General features: G+C 39.7%; 1 pseudogene; it reads left to right on the top strand.

Annotated features, from left to right (window-relative positions):
* The first annotated feature begins 210 nt into the window (after positions 1–210).
* On the top strand, positions 211–18,838 carry LOC121241485 (annotated as a pseudogene).
* The last annotated feature ends 1,290 nt before the right edge of the window (positions 18,839–20,128 follow it).

Here is a 20,128-nt window from a genome sequence, read left to right as displayed (position 1 = left end):
TTCCTTTTCTTTTATCTTTTCTTTCCACAAAGCTGAGTGCAGATAAAAAAGAGAGCCAAACCCCTTCATTCTCCTTTTGACACCGTTGGTCGGTGGGGTTTAGTTCAACTCCCCTATCATTTTTCCAACCCACCTTTCCAACCAGCTTCAATCTTCCCCATAGCTCATACAATCTCTGGTGCTCCACATCTTCTGCTTGCACTCTTATTATCTTCATATCTAATACAGCAATTTCCTTTCTTTTCTTTTCCATTTTTTTTTTCTCTCTTGGGATGGTTTCACTCTGAGTTCAGTGAGTTCAAGAAGCAGCAGAGTACAATGAAGATGGGTCTGGGTCTTGTTCCTCTGCTCATTCTCTCCCTCTTGGTTTCCGTTTGCAGTAAGTTCAAATTTCTTTTTTGCTCAAAAGTTCTCGAAAGTGGTTTTGTGGGGTTCGTTTATTGTGCTCTTAAACCATATTTGCTTGCAGGCGCAGAAATCTCAGGCAAGGTGGGGGTAAACTATGGTCAGCTGGGAAATAATCTGCCATCGCCGTCACGGTCGGTAGAGCTCATTAAATCCCTCAAAGCCAAGCGCGTTAAAATCTACAACGCCAATCCAGAAATCCTCGAATCCCTCAAAAACACAAACCTTAAGGTCTCGATCATGGTCCCCAACCAGCTCATCTCCAACATCTCCTCCAACCAAACCGTCGCCGACCAGTGGGTCGGATCCAACGTCGTACCGTTTTACCTGTATACTATAATACGGAACCTCCTCGCCAGAAACGAAATCCTCAGCTTCTATTCCGGCACCCAAAGCTGGTACGACATCGTCCCCGTGTCATACATCGTAGCAGTAGAGAAGAGGGGCAGTAGAAGAGATAGAGAAGAAGAAGCTCGAAGAAGGATGCAGCGGCTAAGGGGGAAACCTAATCTCACGAGCAGGATGGGCAGAGTAGAAGGCTTAAGGGGCTGTCACCGTGGGCCATAGCAGTCGGTCGGGGACCAAAGGCCAACGTCTATCTAGTTATTTCGTATAGCATTTCATTATCTGTAATAATGTCACAGGCCCATTACTGAAGGGCAGTTTAGTATTTTACTTGTTAGTATATAAACATAACAAACTACTCTATGGAATCATCTGGAAGATTTGCATTGTAATTCTGTTACAATTTGGAGGTGCTCTCCCTCGAAGAGAGTTTATAAAATTTACAACCCTATTTCCATCTTTTCCCTTTTTTATTCATCTCTTATACAATTTGTCTGTTACAAAGTGGTACCAGAGACCTTGATTATGCAACAATGGCTGATGGAATACGTTTAAAGGATCTACAGGAAGGGCTCCAGTCCTTGAAGAAGTCCACAAACGTGCATGTCCAAAATACTGAATCTCAGTTTACTACCATTAGCATGGAGATGTTAGCCATGCGAAGGCAAATGGAGACCATGATGCAACAATTCTCAACTGTAGCAGCAGACCTGCACAATGTAAACAAGATTATTTCATCAAACCCCAACAACAACGAAGGCAACACCAGTTCACAGCAACTTGTACACCATCACACTGGTGAGATTAATCCTCGAGCTATCAAATTGGATTTTCCAATTTTTAAGGGGGATGATCTCCATGGTTGACTATACAAGGTCAATCAATTTTTTTCATTCCACAACACACTTTCACAACACCGTTTGAGATTGGTCTTTTTTCATGTGGAATGTAAGGCACTTGTTTGGTTCCAAGACTTGGATGAGTCTGGTGTGTTAACCAGCTGGGAGGAATTTGTGACAACCTTGTTAATAAGGTTTGGCCCTAGTAGCTATGATGATCCAATGGAACAGTTGACTAGATTGAGGCAACTAGGCACTGTTGAGGGGTATAAATCTGATTTTGAAGTATTATCAAACAGGTTGAGGGGGTTGTCTGATATATTTAAATTGAGTTGTTTTTTGAGTGGCCTTAGGGATGACATCCAATTGACTGTTAGGATGTTCAAACCTGCCAATTTAATAACAGCCTATGGGTTGGCTAAGATCCAAGAAGAGAAGGTATCAATCCATAAGAAATTCAACCATAGACCCACAAATACCACCTACTCTGAACCCGCCTTCCTCAAATTTAACCCAAACACTACTACCATCCACCAAACCCAAATACAAGCCAAACCTCCATACACAAACCAACCCAAGGCAGTAGTACCTGTACAAAAGATTTTCCAAAACCAAATGAAATAGTGTATGGAGAAGGGCATTTGCTATCATTGTGATTCCAAATGGAATCCAGACCTCCGTTGTCAAAGCCCCAAATTATATTTGATTGAGGAAGTGGAAGATGACCTCCAACCTATAGGTCAAGATACTGGCCAAGGAGTAGACAGTGAAGATCTGGTGGATATTCCTGGGCCTATGAAATGTCCAGAAATTTCCTTACATGCCATTTTGGGCTCCATCAACCCAAGGACAATGCGGATAAGGGGCAAGATTGGCACTCAAGGTGTGGCTATCTTAATAGATTCGGGTAGTACACATAATTTTGTGGATCCAGCAGTGTTAACCCAAGTACCATTAAATGTTAATGAGGAGGAAAGGGTCAAAGTGAAAGTAGCTAATGGTGATCAAGTCAATAATGAAGGCAAGGCTGTGGGAGTCAATATTACTATGCAGGGGCAGATTTTTAATGTGGATATGTATGTCCTAGTCTTGGTTGGTTGTGATATTGTCCTTGGGGTCCAATGGTTGCAGAGCCTTGGTTCCATTCTTTGGAATTTCCAACAGCTCATTATGCAGTTTACACATAAAACTGCAGTAGTTACATTGAAAGGGCTTAGCAGTAACAATTTGATAGAGGAAGGGAAATTACTTAAGTCTAACAGTTTGGCACAAAAGGGAGTTCTCTTACAGCTGATTGAAGACATTCCAACCACTTCTACCCTAAACATTCCAGAACCTATACAAGCCCTCCTTCACCTCTATCCTGATATTTTTGCCACACCCACTAGCCTACCCCCAACCCGGTCACATGACCACAATATCGACCTCCAACCAGACACAAAACCCATTTCAGTCCGTTCGTATCGATACCCCTATTTTCAAAAAGACGAGATTGAAAAAATAGTAAAAGAGCTGCTGGAATTAGATGTCATTCGGCCCAGTCAGAGCCCGTTTTCCTCACTTGTGCTATTGGTAAGGAAAGCTGATGGCTCATGGAGGTTATGTGTGGACTATAGGGCCTTGAATAGTGTTACTATTAAAGACAAATTCCCTATTCCAGTTGTGGAGGAGCTAATGGATGAGTTGCATAGAGCTCAAGTGTTCTCAAAACTCGACTTAAGGTCGGGTTATCATCAGATTCGGGTAAGGCCTGAAGACATCCCGAAGACAGCGTTCCGCACATATGAGGGCCACTACGAATTTTTGGTGATGGCATTTAGCTTAACCAATGCCCCCTCCACCTTCCAGAGTCTAATGAATCAGGTTTTTAAACCTCATCTCAGAAAATTTATTTTAGTTTTCTTTGATGACATTTTAATTTACAGCAAGAACAATGCTGACCATGTGGGGCATCTTAAGGTGGCTTTTGACATCCTAAGGGATAACTTACTGTTTGCAAAGTTGAGTAAATGCAGTTTTGGCTGCACAGAAATTTCATATTTGGACCACTTGATTTAGGGCCAGGGTGTGAGGGCCGACTCGAACAAACTCAAAGCCATGCTTAACTGGCCAGTACCTAAGTCCTCAAAAGCTCTAAGGGGCTTTCTTGGCCTCACGGGGTATTACCGTAGATTTGTTCGAGGCTATGGGGACATTGCAGCTAAGTTGACAAACTTACTCAAGAAGGACAGTTTTCTGTGGGATGCAGAGGCCCAAATAACATTTGAGCAATTAAAGGCTGCCATGACAGAACCACCTGTCTTGGCCCTTCCCAATTTTAAATCCCCATTTGTTATAGAATGTGATGCCTCCGGTGAGGCTATTGGAGCTGTTTTGATGCAAGGAGCAGACCCTTGGCTTTTTTCAGCTAAGCTCTCAAGGGCAGGGCCTTAGGACTCTCAACTCATGAGAAGGAGTTATTGGCACTAGTTTCATCAGTGCAGAAGTGGCGTCATTATTTGTTGGGACAGCCCTTTGTGATCAAAACGGATCATCAGAGTCTTAAATTTTTGCTGGATCAGAGGGTGGGCACGGTTATGCAGCAAAAATGGGTTGCAAAACTCATGGGCTACGATTTTATTGTGGAGTATAAAAAAAGGAAAGATAACCTTGTAGCTGATGCCCTTTCTAGACAAGGTTTCGAAGAAGAAGTAACTATTTCTGTCTTATCTTTGCCTACATGGGACTGGATGAATGAGATAAAGTCCCTATATACTACTGATGCTCATGCATAGACCCTATTCCCAAAGCATCATGAGGGTAAGTTACCCCCACATTACTCAGTCCGAAATGAGTCCCTATTCTACAAAGATAGAATCTACATCCCTGCCCATGACACCCTTATAGCTAAACTCTTGGAACTGGTTCATAGCAGCCCTATGGGAGGACACCTTGGTTTTGACAAGACCATCCATCGGTTGAGGCGAGACTTCTACTGTAACACCCCGTATTTTAGTGTATTTTCATTGAAGGATTATTTTTAATAATTCAAAAATTTATTCTCTTATTTTATAATTATCGGATATTTTAAATGGGTTATTTTATGATCTTTAAATTGTGAAAATTAAATTGTTATGTTTTCTTAATATTTATTTACTGTTGTACATTTAAATTGTTCTTCTTTTAATTTAATTGATTGTGAGATTTGATTATTTTATTTTCATTGTATTATTACATTTAATATAATTTAATTGATTTGCTGTTTTAAAATCATTTTCGTTGGATCATTTTCTGTGACCCAAGATGTAAGGATTGGACATCATTTCTTTTCCTTCATTTTTCTTTTTTTCCTTTTTCTTTTCTTTCTTTTCTTTTTCCCCAGTTTTTTTTTTTCTCTCCCGCGCGACTCTCTCTCTCTCCGTTCGATTTTGTCTTCCGCCCAACCCGCCGCCGTGAGCCACCGGTGACCGACACCGCCCCCTCCGTCCAACTCTCCACCGGCCGGCGACCCTTCCCCGTAAATCTCAGCTCCTCCATCGCCGGCGTTCCCCTCCACGCACAGCTTGAAGCCGCGGCTTTCTCTTCCTTCGCGCGCCGCCGTCACGCCACCTCCGACCGCCATCTCTTCACCACTTCATCCCCGACCTCTTGGCAACCCAATGAAACCAACCCCGGCTCCGATCCGTCACTGGTGAAGCACAACCAAGCTCATCTCCGATTTTAACTTTTTGGCCTTAAAACCACCCTTTGCGCCGCCACCCACGGCAAACCACCACCACCACCACCACCATTGTCTTCACCGACCTCTCTAGGCCCTATCCTATCAATTTCGGGTCTTAGTTTGTCTCCGTCGAAAAGTGGGTTTTTGAGACCCACGGCCACAGTGTATTTTACACTGTTACGTTGTTGAGTCACCACTTATTGCACCTCCGTGATCCTTCGAAAATCATATTATAGCGCTGTAAGTATTTTTTCAAAGAACTTTCGTGATTTAAATGTATTTTTGTACTAACACATATTACTGTGAACTGGTTGGTTATGCCGGACTGAGTCCGAGGAGTTCGGGGGTCGGATGCATTGTGGACGGAGTTGATTGTATGTTTGGTTTGTAATTGGATTGTGTTGACATTGTTGGTTGTTGGATATTGGTGTCGTGTTTTGTCACTGCATTTGCACGCATGTTCATGTTTGTAACTGAAAACTGGATTTTCGCATGATTGCACACATGTTCATGTGTTTATTTGAAAACTGAATTTTCATGTGAGAAATGATTTTTGGGTGTGTTTAAAACAACTGGATTGACCGGTTTGAGAAAAAGGAAAAGGAACTGTAGGGATGGTGGTAAGCAGGGATGGTGGTAGAGTCTCGCCTGCGATTCCTGCCTACGGTGCACGCGGTAGGGATGGTGGTAAGCAGGGATGGTGGTTGTGTCCCGCCTGTGATTCCCGCCTACGGTGCACGCGGTAGGGATGGTGGTAAGCAGGGACGGAGGTAGAGTCCAGCCTGCGATTCTAGCCTATAGTGTCCGATAATTGGTTTGTTTTGTGTGAATCATTTTCTGGGAAAATGACAGACTATGTTTTTGGGCCAAAATGAGATTTTGGAGTGTGTTAGAAATAATCATTTTTCTGGAAAAAATGGTACTTTATGGCTAAGTGTATTTTGTCATATGAATGCATGTTGGTTGCATTAATATGTTTTTATCCCGAGAGTTGTTTGGTTTATACTTACCTGTGGTACCATTTTATAGTATCGCAGATTTTGATGCAGATGAGGATGACGAGCCTTAGCTTGGCTCCGTTGGTGGAGTGATCTGGGATTGCTCCTGTTTATCGAGTTTCGTTTTTATTAATTTATGTGTTGCCTTTGTAATATATTTGGGATGACTGTATAACTCTTTAAAGATAATTTGTTTTGTATATTTGTATTTAATTTCTGGTGCTTAGATGACTTATTTATATTATCCGCTGCGATTTTTATTGTGCACTCTTGCATGTTGCACACACTTGAGCACATTTCGTTGGGATGTGTGACCCGTATTGTCATCATCCTGACGTCACGATTCCCTTGTTTTTGTACGTAGGAGTCAGGACGTCACAGGTGGTATCAGAGCAGTTCGGCTCTAGGTAAACCCACATGTCCCTTAGGTGAAGTACCAGAAAATTTTAAAATTGTGATTTGAAATTATTTTGTTGGGAGTATATTATTTTAATTGTTTTATTTATTTTATTGTACGTTAATTGTTTGTGTATTTATCTTATTTTTGTTATTTTAGTTTATTTAGTTATTTTATTATATGGCAGGCAATTTTACTTGTTTCAGTTATTTTCTTGTGTACTATTTCATTTGTTTTATTCCTTTTGTCTTATGATATTTTATTTTGTTGGTTTTATTTATTTTATTTTATGTGATATTGTTGCATTTTAATTTATTTTACTATAATTATATTTTAGTTTATTTTAAGCTGATAGTGGGGTTAAGGGTTACGTTATGACAGGAAAATGGTACGACCTAGAAGGCAAGCTAATGAGCCCGATGATGAATTACCGAGGGGTGATGGAAATTATGCCATGGCGAGGGCGTTGAATAGGATGACGAAGTTTCTTCAGCAGAATTTTCGTCCACAGCAAGGAAAGCAGAATAGGGTGGTGCAAGTCGAGTGCACCTATGAGCGTTTCTTGGCACATAGGTCTCCTGCCTTCACGGGCGAAGAAGATCCACTTCGAGCTGGGAGGTGGATTGAAGACCTCGAGAGGACATTCGAAGTCTGTGGTTGTACAGAGACCCAGAAGGTGTTGTATGGGAGTTACCTGTTGCAAGGTGAAGCAGCTAATTGGTGGAAGACTAAGCGGGAACTCCTAGAGATGGAGTTGGGATCTTTGGCGGCTATGTCTTGGCAGCGCTTCAAGAAAGAGTTCGACGATCGCTTCTTTCCTGTTTTTGTGAGACGACAAAAGGCTCGGGAATTCAATAACTTGGTCCAAGGGGATATGACTGTCGAGCAATATGCCAGAAAATTTATAGAGCTTGGGCGATTTGCGTCTCATCTGATAGCCACCGAAGAGTTGCGGGCCGAACGTTTTCAGGAAGGGTTGCGCTCTCAGATCCGTAGACAAGTCGCATGTCTACAAATTCAGAACTTCCAGAGGTTGGTTGAGGTGGCCTGTATTGCTGAGCGGGAGTGAGGTGCTGTGGTAGGCTCCCCTCCGGGTAAGAAGCGACTGAACGTTGATGGTGAATGGAGCAGCTCCGGGTCGCCGCAGAAGTTCTTGCAGAGGGTCGGGTCTCGATCGCAGGCAGCCTCCGGTGTACGTATTGGAGGCCGAGCTCCAGTTTGTGACAGATGAAACAGAGCTCACGAGGGTGAGTGCCGTCAAGGTTGGAACCAGTGCTTTGAGTGCGGTCAGACATGACACTTTTCTCGTGAGTGTCCTAATCGGACTCAAGGGAATCAGGGTGGTCATCGCGGTGGTAGAGGTAATCAAAGGCAATTAGGTCAGGCTCGGATGTACGCGTTGACTCCTGGTAGTGCTGACGACGAGGTTCCAGAGACTCAGGACGCTGGAGTTATGGCAGGTATAGGTCTAATCTGATCTTTCGTAATGGATGCCTTGTGTGGTTTATTCTTGGGTTTTGGGAAAAGTTATGCAAGCCGTACCCATACCCGTTGGGTCTTGGAGGTTGTCTGATTTTTCTTAAGCGTGTTCTAGTTGTGTCTTGTATCCTGCTTAGCGTGATGTTTGGCTCTACAAATTTCGAGGACGAAATTTTTTTTTAAGGGGGAGGATATAACACCCCGTATTTTAGTGTATTTTCACTGAAGGATTATTTTTAATAATTCAAAAATTTATTCTCTTATTTTATAATTATTGGATATTTTAAATGGGTTATTTTATGATCTTTAAATTGTGAAAATTAAATTGTTATGTTTTCTTAATATTTATTTACTGTTGTACATTTAAATTGTTCTTCTTTTAATTTAATTAATTGTGAGATTTAATTATTTTATTTTCATTGTATTATTACGTTTAATATAATTTAATTGATTTGCTGTTTTAAAATCATTTTCGTTGGATCATTTTCTGTGACCCAAGATGTGAGGATTGGACTTTATTTCTTTCCCTTCATTTTTTTTTCTCATTTTTCTTTTCTTTCTTTTCTTTTTCCCCAGTTTTTTTTTCTCTCCCGCGCGACTTACTCTCTCTCTCTCTCTCTCTCTCTCTCTCTCTCCGTCCGATTTTGTCTTCTGCCAGCCCGCCGCCGTGAGCCGCCGGTGACCAACACCGCCCCCTCCGTCCAACTCCCCACCGGCCGGCGACCCTTTCCCGTAAATCTCAGCTCCTCCATCGCCGGCGTTCTCCTCCACGCACAGCTTGAAGCCGCGGCTTTCTCTTCCTTCGCGAGCTGCCGTCGCGCCACCTCCGGCCACCATCTCTTCACCACTTCATCCCCGACCTCTTGGCAACCCAATGGACCCAACCCCAGCTCCGATCCGTCACCGGTGAAGCACACCAATCTCATCTTCGATTTCAACTTTTTGGCCTTAAAACCACCCTTTGCGCCGCCACCCACGGCAAACCACCACCACCATTGTCTTCACCGACCTCTCTAGGCCCTACCCTATCAATTTCGGGTCTTAGTTTGTCTCCGTTGAAAAGTGAGTTTTTGAGACCCACGGTCACAGTGTATTTTACACTGTTACGTTGCTGAGTCACCACTTCTTGCACCTCCGTGATCCTTCAAAAATTATATTATAGCGCTGTAAGTATTTTTTCAAAGAACTTTCGTGATTTAAATGTATTTTTACACTAACACATATTACTGTGAACTGGTTGGTTATGCCGGACTAAGTTCGAGGAGTTCGAGAGTCGGATGGATTGTGGACGGAGTTGATTGTATATTTGGTTTGTGATTGGATTGTGTTGACATTGTTGGTTGTTGGATATTAGTGTCGTGTTTTGTCACTGCATTTGCACGCATGTTCATGTTTGTAACTGAAAACTGGGTTTTCGCATGATTGCACACATGTTCATGTGTTTATTTGAAAACTGAGTTTTCATGTGAGAAATGATTTTTGGGTGTGTTTGAAACAACTGGATTGACTGGTTTGAGAAAAAGGAAAAGGAACTGTAGGGATGGTGGTAAGCAGGGATGGTGGTAGAGTCCCGCCTGCGATTCCCGCCTACGGTGCACGCGGTAGGGATGGTGGTAAGCAGGGATGGTGGTTGTGTCCCGCCTGTGATTCCCACCTACGGTGCACGCAGTATGGATGATGGTAAGCAGGGATGGAGGTAGAGTCCCGCCTACGATTCCCGCCTACAGTGTCCGTTAATTGGTTTGTTTTGTGTGAATTATTTTCTGGGAAAATGACAGACTATGTTTTTGGGCCAAAATGAGATTTTGGCGTGTGTTGGAAATAATCATCTTTCTGGAAAAAATGGTACTTTATGGCTAAGTGTATTTTGTCATATGAATGCATGTTGGTTGTATTAATATGTTTTTATCCCGAGAGTTGTTTGGTTTATACTTACCTGTGGTACCATTTTATGGTATCGCAGATTTTGATGCAGATGAGGATGACGAGCCTTAGCTTGGCTCCGTTGGTGGAGTGATCTGGGATTGCTCCTGTTTATCGAGTTTCGTTTTTATCAATTTATGTGTTGCCTTTGTAATATATTTGGGATGACTGTATAACTCTTTAAAGGTAATTTGTTTTGTATATTTGTATTTAATTTCTGGTACTTAGATGACTTATTTATATTATCCGCTGTGATTTTTATTGTGCACTCTTGCATGTTGCATACACTTGAGCACATTTCGTTGGGATGCGTGACCCGTGTTGTCATCATCCTGACGTCACGATTCTCTTATTTTTGTACGTTGGAGTCGGGGCGTCACATCTACTGGCCAAGTCAAAAAAATGTTGTTAAACAGTTTGTGAGGAATTGTGAAGTGTGCCAAACAGTCAATGTAGACAACACGTTACCTAATGGTCTTCTTCAACCACTACCAATACCTTCTAGACCTTGGTCAGACATTTCAATGGACTTTGTGGATGGTTTACCAAACTCAGGAGGCTTCAATGACCTTTGGGTAGTGGTAGATTTACGAAATTTTCTCACTTTATCCCTATTTCGCACCCTTATACTGCAAAGGTTTTTGCTCAATTATTCTTGAAGCACATATTCAAACTCCATGGCCTACCCGAAACAATTGTGTCAGATAGAGACTCAACCTTCACCAACAAATTTTGGAGAGAGTTATTTACACTCCAAAGGGTTCAATTAGCTTTCAGCTCTGCTTAGCACCCCCAAACGGATGGATAAACAGAAGCTGTTAACAAATGGTTAGAAAACTATCTCAAAAGTTATGTGGGGGACAGGCCTAAGCAATGGTCACAATGGGTCTCACTAGCAGAGTGGTACTATAACACTAGTGTCCATGCATCGACCAAAACAACTCCATTTGAGGCCTTGTATTACAAGCCTCCTGGGTTGGTGAACTACACTCGGGGCATGGCAAGACTACAGGAAGTGGAAGACACTTTACAACAAAGAGATCAAATATGGGCTCGGCTGAAACAAAACTTGCTCAAGGCTCAAGATCGCATGAACAAATATGCAGATCGGGAACGAAAGGAACAAACTTTTCAGGAGGGAGATTGGGTATACCTGAAATTACAGCCTTATCGGCAGCTCTCCGTAAAAGTTCGTCGAAATCTCAAACTGTCGCCCCGTTTTTATGGACCGTATCAAGTAATCCAGCGGGTGGGGGAGGTCGCATACCGTCTACGCTTGCCGGCATCAGCACAAATCCATGATGTATTTCACGTCTCGCAGATCAAAAGAAAATTGGGTGAGAATCATACAACTGTCGCAACTTTACCTCCAATAGATAAAAATGGAGTCTTTAAACCTGAGCCAGAGGAGATCCTTACCAAGCGCATGACGAAGATGAACAATCGGCCCTTAGTGGAGTTATTGGTGCGCTGGCAGGGGCAACCACCTGAGGAAGCTTCGTGGGAGCCTTACCACAAATTGTGTTTGGAGTACCCTCACCTTGTGGGCAAGGTGATTTAATGGGGGGAGGGGGTTATTTGTCATACATCGTAGCAGTAGAGAAGAGGGGCAGTAGAAGATAGAGAAGAAAAAGCTCGAAGAAAGATGCAGCGGCTAGGGGGGAAACCTAAACTCATGAGCAGGATGGGCAGAGTAGAAGGCTTAAGGGGCTGTCACCGTGGGCCATAGCAGTGGGTCGAGGACTAAAGGCCAACGTCTATCTAGTTATTTCATATAGCATTTCATTATCTGTAATAATGTCACAGGCCCATTACTGAAGGGCAGTTTAGTATTTTACTTGTTAGTATATAAACATAAGAGACTACTCTTTGGAATCATCTGGAAGATTTGCATTATAATTCTGTTACAATTTGGAGGTGCTCTCCCTTGAAGAGAGTTTATCAAATTTACAATACTATTTCCATCTTTTCCCTCTTTCATTCATCTCTCATACAATTTGTCTGTTACACCCCGCCATGCGCAAAATCAAGAATTCCCTGAGTGCCCAAGGGATCTGCAAGGTCAAGGTTGGGACTTTGTCCGCCATGGACGTCCTCGAATCTTCATTTCCACCTTCCAACGGTACGTTCCGGTCAGACATTGCGGTGCGGGTCGTAAAACCGATGTTGCAGTTCTTGAACTGGACCAAATCCTTCTTCCTTGACGTGTACCGTATTTCCCTTGGTCTTCGGACCCAGTCAATATCAAACTAGACTACGCTCTGTTTAGGGCCGAGAACACGACGTACAAGGATCCGGGTTCGGGCTTGACCACACCAACCTCTTCGACTAGATGGTGGATGCTGTAATTTTCGCGATGAAGAGACTCGCTTGTCCTGATATCCGCATATTGGATCACTGAAATGGGTTGGCCAATGGAGGCGACTTCGATCAGATTGGATGCAATATCTACAACACTGCCACTTACAACCGCAACGCAGTAAAGAAACTCACGTCCGAGCCGGAGTACCCGAACCGCCCGTCGGTACTCCGGCTCGTCCTAGTCGAATCTTTCCATCGTTCATTTTCTCCCTGTTCAACGAGAACCAAAATGCGGGTGTGGGTACGGAGCAGAATTTCGGGTCAATGAACCCGAACGGGTTGAACGTGTATGAGATGGATCTGTCTGGAGAGACGGCGGAGTCGAAGTACAAAGCCGTTGCCGAAGCCGATGAACAACGATCCGTACAAGGGGAAGATATGGTGCGTGGTGGCGACGGGAGCCAATAGGAGCGAGGTGGGGTCGGCATTATCCTACGCGTGCTCGTAGGGGAAGAAAACCTGTGACCCGATTCAACCCGGGGGAAGGTGTCATAATTTCACAAACCCGACTCAGTGACCTGGCATGCAAGCTACGCGTTTAGCTCTTATTGGGCACAGTTCAGAAAGTCTGGTGGGACCTGCTACTTCAATGGGCTCGCTACTCAAGCTGTCAAGGATCCTAGTAAGCATTACTCCTTAATTTAATTTAGATTTATTTTCATGTAATATTTCTTTATTACTGCAGCATTCCGATGCTATATAATTAATGAAATGACAACAATTAAAATAATTATTAATATAATTTTGTGCCAATGTTTCATGTTGTAGATCTTGCAAGTTTTCAAGTGTTACGCTTTGAAGGTATGAAAAATGTTGGAGGTAATTGGGAGGGGGAATCATCGGGAACTGTGATTGATGTGGATAAATTAAAACGCCACCGTTTCATTCAACTGGTTAAAATGGTGCATTCAGTCTACTGAATCCCTTTGTCTTCCCTCCAATCCCCTTTTCCCTTTGTCATTCCCATCCTTTCCTCTTCGTCTTCTCCACCATTTCCTCTACTCTCCCTTCGAGATCTAAAATATTATTTGCATAAGAAACACACTGAGATCAGTAAGGGTGAGAGGAAGAGAATATGCAAGTTGATGGACTGCTAGAAGTTGACAGTGGAAGCCTGATTACATGCAGTTCAAAATGAGTGGCTTCCTTTGCGAGTTGTAGTGCAGGTCCTTTTCTTCGAGCAGCTTAGAGCTACCACATCTGCTGGAAACAGCACACCTGAGGAGCTTCCTTGTTCGGTCAGGGCCTTACTCCCTATTGATTCTCATGGGAGTTCAAGGTCTACAACAATCAACACGAAGGAGGAATGGGATGTCGTGTCAACAACTAAGGATACAAAGGCTTTGAAATGGGAGCTCACTACTATGAGATTGGGAGGTGGAGAAGGCCCTTGTGACGCAAACTAGGCTAAAATTAGTGCAGGAAAAGTTGCTGGAAATAAGATGAATTGCTTGGTCACGACAAAGCTATTTTCAAAGCTCTTGTCAAGCAAAGAAAGAAATGGTGAAATAAGTAGCTCTGAGACATCAGAAAGCCTTGTTTCCACCAATGCAGATGAAACAAAATCCACCCCCTTCCCGAAGTAGGAGGCAATTAACATCGTAGTTACAAACATGTTTTGTAGAATTGGAGCACAGCTTTGACGGCCAATTTATAAAAATTCTCACTCATGAGTTGAAATTAAGAAATTAGAAGCAACTTACGGCCTGTTTATAAAATTTCAAAGGCAAATAAATTCTTTTATGCTCTTGCTTATTCTCATGCTCTTGCTTATTCTCACGCTCTTGCTTATTCTCACAAAAAAAAAAAAAAAAAAAGCACAGAGTGGGTTAGATCTGAAGCTCCACTTCAACGACCTAAGAAGACGAACTGCTTTTCGAGTGGATTAGAGTAAGGTCGTCGACAAGCACATAGTGGGTTAGATCAAAAGCCTCTGCTTTTTCTCCTCCCACGAAGACGACCCAAAGACCCAAATCTCTGCTTTCTCTCCTCCACGAAGATGGACCCCGCTACCAAAAATCTCTGCTTTTCCTCCTCAGTTCAGGTCTTCGTGTTGTCTGAGTCCATTTACTTCTTTTATTTATTTTAATAAATCGACTGATGTGGCATGCCGATTCCCCGCAGTTCCACACCCCGGTTGTACATAGAATACTTGGAGGTATACACAAGAAATCTACATGAGAAATATTTCCTTTTGAAAATATTATTTTATAAACAGAAGTAAATTGATATTATATATTAGATAGTAAATCTCATTAGATCCGACGTATAATATCAAAATATATCAGTGTGTAAATTCTTTATTTAGAAAAAAATGATTGATTTATATACAAATTTTATATAAGAAAATTTACAGTTTGACATGATTTAGTGTAATCTGTCAGATGTGTAAAGTTATTTTTATGTAAAATATATATATATATATATATATATATATATATATATATATATAGTGTCACGTTAAGTTGCATTAAATTGTGAACTTATTTGTATAAATTTCTGTAGAAATTAGCACTTCTATTTTATTTATAGACCTTCTACTTCTCATTATAGTTAGACGAAAATTTCTATTCTCAATTTAGTGTGTAAAGTATACTGGATAAAGTATTTACATGTCATAATTTGATTTGAAATATAAATTTTAAAATCTAAATTTAACAAATCAAATCCTATCATTTAAATGATGTGTTCTACGCACCGAATAGAATAACTATATTTAAACTGTTTATGAACAATTTATTTCTCAACTTTGTTATGTACTCTGTAGTTTTAGGCATTTTTCATCCAAGCCTGCAAGTTGAAACTGGCAACAACTATATTTCTGGCGGACAATTAACGGCCATAATTCTAGACTTCTGGTCCCTTTAGCCTGGTCGTTGTTTGTGCTTATACATTAAAAAGAATAGGTTGCATGGAAAAGCATAGACTGGATTTTAATTTTCTTAATACGAAGTAGAAAATAAAATTAAAAAGAACAATAAGAAATAGACACACATGAGAAGGATATATTATTGAACTTTCATGTGGCTTACATTCCCATCCAAACTATTATTTTCATTTTTTATTTTCTTTTGGAAGAAAAACATTGAAACAACATAAAGTTCATGGGCCTAGTTGATGTCCTTTCAAAAATACCTTCTTGTTCCACTTAAGTTACAGCTCCTTTCGAACATACCCTTTCAGACACCATACAAAACATAATGCTCATTCATGTGCCACTAACAATTAGGGGGGATTTTCTTGAAGGAAAGGGAAAAAGATATTTGGGTTAAAACATGTTTGTATTGGAAATCTTCTATTGCCAAACATAATATTAATTTTGTTGGCTTGATTAAGTACCGGTCCTATGTTAGCCGCGACAATGAAGAGTCTTGTTGCAAACGTGAGTGTGGGGATTTGCTTCTTTCGGAGGGCCTGGAGGTCTCAGAGGGACCCCTTTTTTACTACAACCTAGGGGTGGGACTTTGGACAGCTTGCATTTATTAAAGATATCGCGACTTAGACCAGTCGCATCTGTAGCCCGTGACACCACCATGCTTATGAGAACCAAACACCAGAACCATAACCTCATGTTAACTCTCTAAAATAAGTCCTTTCTAGCTTGTCAAGACTCCGTTTCTTGCTATACTTTCTATGCTGATCAATTTATATGATTTTGAGACAATGTATTGGGGGTCACATCTAAAAAATGGCAGCAAGAGATATCCTCTTTTTGGAAAAAAATTGGTTTTGAAAGAATGGTTATTAGTATGCATATTTGTAGAGGACAAACAGGAATAAGACGAGTGTCCAAGAATTAACAATCAAATTTAAATGATGGAAAGGCGGTGCTTAAAGTATCTCCATCATTAATTTTCGGTTATAAATAGAGAATTATAACATAACACATAACTACCTTATTTATTTATTTTTGTATATATAGTTATTTACTTACCTTGATGATAACGAGCTCACACTCCATTTCAACATATTAAAGATGATTGTTATATGCAAATGGGGTTGTTATAACTTAAAATAAAATAGAAGACATTGGATTATTATTATTATTATTAAAGCCCTAAAATAGAAAGTTAAAAGTTTCGACCTAAAAAAACTACCGACTCTAAATAATTTTCATATCATTTCTTATCATCGCTTAGTTTGTATCTCGGGATGCGACTAAAATAATTATAATTAACAAGAATCCAACGCTCGCAATGGTTAGTAGTGGAACAATTCAAACAATCATAATCTAGCTATCTATGGCGGCCAAAAACCATAATCATTTTTAAAATATATGAAATTTGACTACCTATTACACAACATTCGAATGCTATAACTAATGAAATGAATATAATTAAAATAATTATTAATATATTTTTTGTGCCAACATTAAGTTTATGGGTCTTGCAGGTTTTCTAGACCTACACTTTGGAGGTCACATCTGAAAATGGTAGCAAGACATATCGTTTTATTTTTTTTGGAAAAAATAAGGTTTGGAAGAATGGTTATTAGTATGCATATTTGTAGAGGACAAATACGAATCAGACGAGTGTCCACGAAATAACAATCAAATTTAAGTTATAGAAAGGCGGGGCTTAAAGTTTCTCCATCATTAATTTTTGGTTATAAATAGAGAATTATAACATAACACATAACTACCTTGTTTATTCATTTATTTAGTTACCTTGATGACAACGAGCTCACACTCCATTTTTGCATATTCGAGATGATTGTATGCATATGGAGTTGTTACTATCTGATGATCATCAGATATATAGTAACAATACCAATGAGCAAATTCTAATCTTTCGTATTAGAGAATTATATTAAGTGAATATAAAAAAAAATGAAAAATGAAAATATGACTACCAAATATACCCACTAAATGCTGCCACTCATATATTCATATATTTTATTTTATTTTATTTTTTCTTAATGATTAAGGAAGTAACTGTTAGTGAACTTATATTTTTTTTAATGATTAAGGATGTTTAAAAAATGTTTAAAGAAAAGTAAAAAATTAAATAAAAAAACTCATTTGTACTAGTATCCACATTTGGTAGACACATTTGATAGCCACCCAAGCATTGTCCCAAAAACATTAACTTCGAATTTTATGATATGGTTTTTGGTTTGGCACAATTGTGGCTAAACCCAACCAATCGTTCATTCGTGTTTTTCTTCTTCTTTTTATATGCGTTGAAAGTATGAAAATTTGACTTCTAAATGTCTTTCACGAGAGAGAATAACAAATACTATAAAATTATAATATTATTGATTATTAATCTCCATCTAGAAATAGAAGAAAATGTAATAAAAGGCCCTATATCTATTTTTGAGAAACCCCAATACTTCTTTACTATATTTGATGGCATTTAAAAATTCCTCTAAGTTGTATATAGTTTTGGCCCCCAAAGCATCCATTGTTTATCAAAATAAAATATAATCCCCAAATTATCACCTAATAAAAACCATTCATATATGTGCTCTCTAAATAACTATCATATTTTAATTTTCATCGCTTGATATTGCATTAGGAGATGCTAATAGGATATGGTTAAAAAGATGATTAAGAATATTTTTCTAATTGTTTAGTTAAAGTCATTTAGTTATCTCCCTTTGTGAGGGGAGCACTCCTCTAATTAGGATGTGATGTAAAACTCCAACCACAGGTTACGCATAATGATTTTACAATTTTTAAAATAGAATATAAGACATAGGATTATTATTATTATTAAAGTCCTAAAATAGGATGTTTCAACTTAGAAAAACTATCAACTCTAATTAATTTTCATATCATTTCTTATCATCGCTTAGTTCATATCTCGGGATACGACTAGATTAATTATAATTAACAAGAATCCAAGGCTCGCAATGGCTAGTATTGGCAGAATTCCAACAATCGAAATCTGGCTATATATGGCAGGCAACAACCATATCATTTTTTAAATATATGAAATCTGACTACCTATTACACAACATTCGAATGCTATAACTAATGAAATGAATATAATTAAAATAATCATTAATATAAGTTTTGTGCCAATACTTAAGGTTATGGGTCTTGCAAGTTTTCAAGTGCTACGGCCACTACAACAAAACTGGCAAATTACCACAAATTCACAATACATTCGGCCGCAATAAGCCTAAAATATTGTCGTGAAATAGTGCAGGTCCTTTTCTTCGAGTAGCTTAGAGCTACCACATTTGCTGGAAACAGCACACCTGAGCTTCCTTGTTCGGTCAGGCCCTACTCCCTGCTGGCTCTCATGGCAGTTCAAGGTCTACAACAATCAGCACGGAGGAGGAATGGGATGTCGTGCCAACAACTAAGGATATAAATGCTTTGAAAGGGGAGCTCACTACTATGAGATTAGGGGGTGGAGAGGGCTCTTGTGACGCAAACTAGGCTAAAAGTAGTGCGGGAAAAGTTGCTGGAAATAAGATGAAAGGTTTGGTCACGTCAAAGCTATTTTCAAAGCTTTGATACATCAATGCAAATGAAACAAAATCCACCCCCTTCCCAAAGTAGGAGGCAATTAACATCGTAGTTACAGACATGGTTTGTAGAATTGGAGCCCAGCTTTGGCGGCCAATTTGTAAAAATTCTCACTCATGAGTTGAGATTAAGAAATTAGAAGCCATTGACGGTCAGTTTATAAAAACTCAAAGGCAAATAAATTATTTTATGCTATTGCTTATTCTCACAAAAAAAAAAGTACAGTGTGGGTTAGATCTGAAGCTCCGCTTCAATGACCCAGGAACACAAACTGCTTTTCGAGTGGGTTAGAGTAATGTAGTCGACATGCATAGAGTGAGTTAGATCTAAAGCCTCAGCTTTTTCTCCTCCCACAAAGACGACCCAAAGACCCAAATCTCTACTTTCTCTCCTCCATGAAGACGACCCCGCGACCAAAAATCTCAGTTTTTCCTCCTCAGTTCAAGTCGTCGTGTTGTTTGAGTCCATTTACTTTCATTTTTTTTAATAAATCGACTAATGTGGCATGCCGATTCCCCGCAGTTCCCCACCCCGGTCGTACGTAGAATACTTGGAGGTATACACAAGAAATCCACATGAGAAATATTTCCTTTTGATAATATTATTTTATAAACTGAAGTAATTTGATACTATATGTTAGATAGTAAATCTCATTAGATTCGACATATAATATCAAAATATATCAGGGAGTAAATTCTTTATTTAGAAAAAATGTTTGATTTATATACAAATTTTATATAAGGAAATTTACAGTCTGACGTGATTTAGTGTAATCTGTCAGATGTGTAAAGTTAATTTTATTGTAAAATGTCTATATATAGTGTGTCACGTTAAGTTGCGTTAAATTGTGAACTTACTTGTATAAAGTTTTGTAGAAATTAGCACTTCTATTTTATTTATAGACCTTCTACTTCTCATTATATTTAGACGAAAATTTCTATTCTCAAGTTAGTGTGTAGAGTATAGTGGATAAAGTGCTTACATGTCATAATTTGATTTGAATTATAAATTTTAAAATCTAAACTTAACAAATCAAATCCTATCATTTAAATTATATAAATGATGTGTTTTACGCACCGAACAGAATAACTATATTTAAACTGTTTCGGAACAATTTATTTCTCAACTTTGTTATGTACTCTGTAGTTTTAGGTATTTTTCATCCAATGCCTGCAAGTTGAAACCGGCAACAACCATATT

This window comes from Juglans microcarpa x Juglans regia, chromosome 7S, assembly GCF_004785595.1.
Source record: "Juglans microcarpa x Juglans regia isolate MS1-56 chromosome 7S, Jm3101_v1.0, whole genome shotgun sequence".
NCBI classification, from domain to species: Eukaryota; Viridiplantae; Streptophyta; class Magnoliopsida; order Fagales; family Juglandaceae; genus Juglans; species Juglans microcarpa x Juglans regia.
The sequence above is the reverse complement of the archived record's forward strand: the minus strand, read 5'-3'. Positions and strand labels throughout refer to the sequence as shown.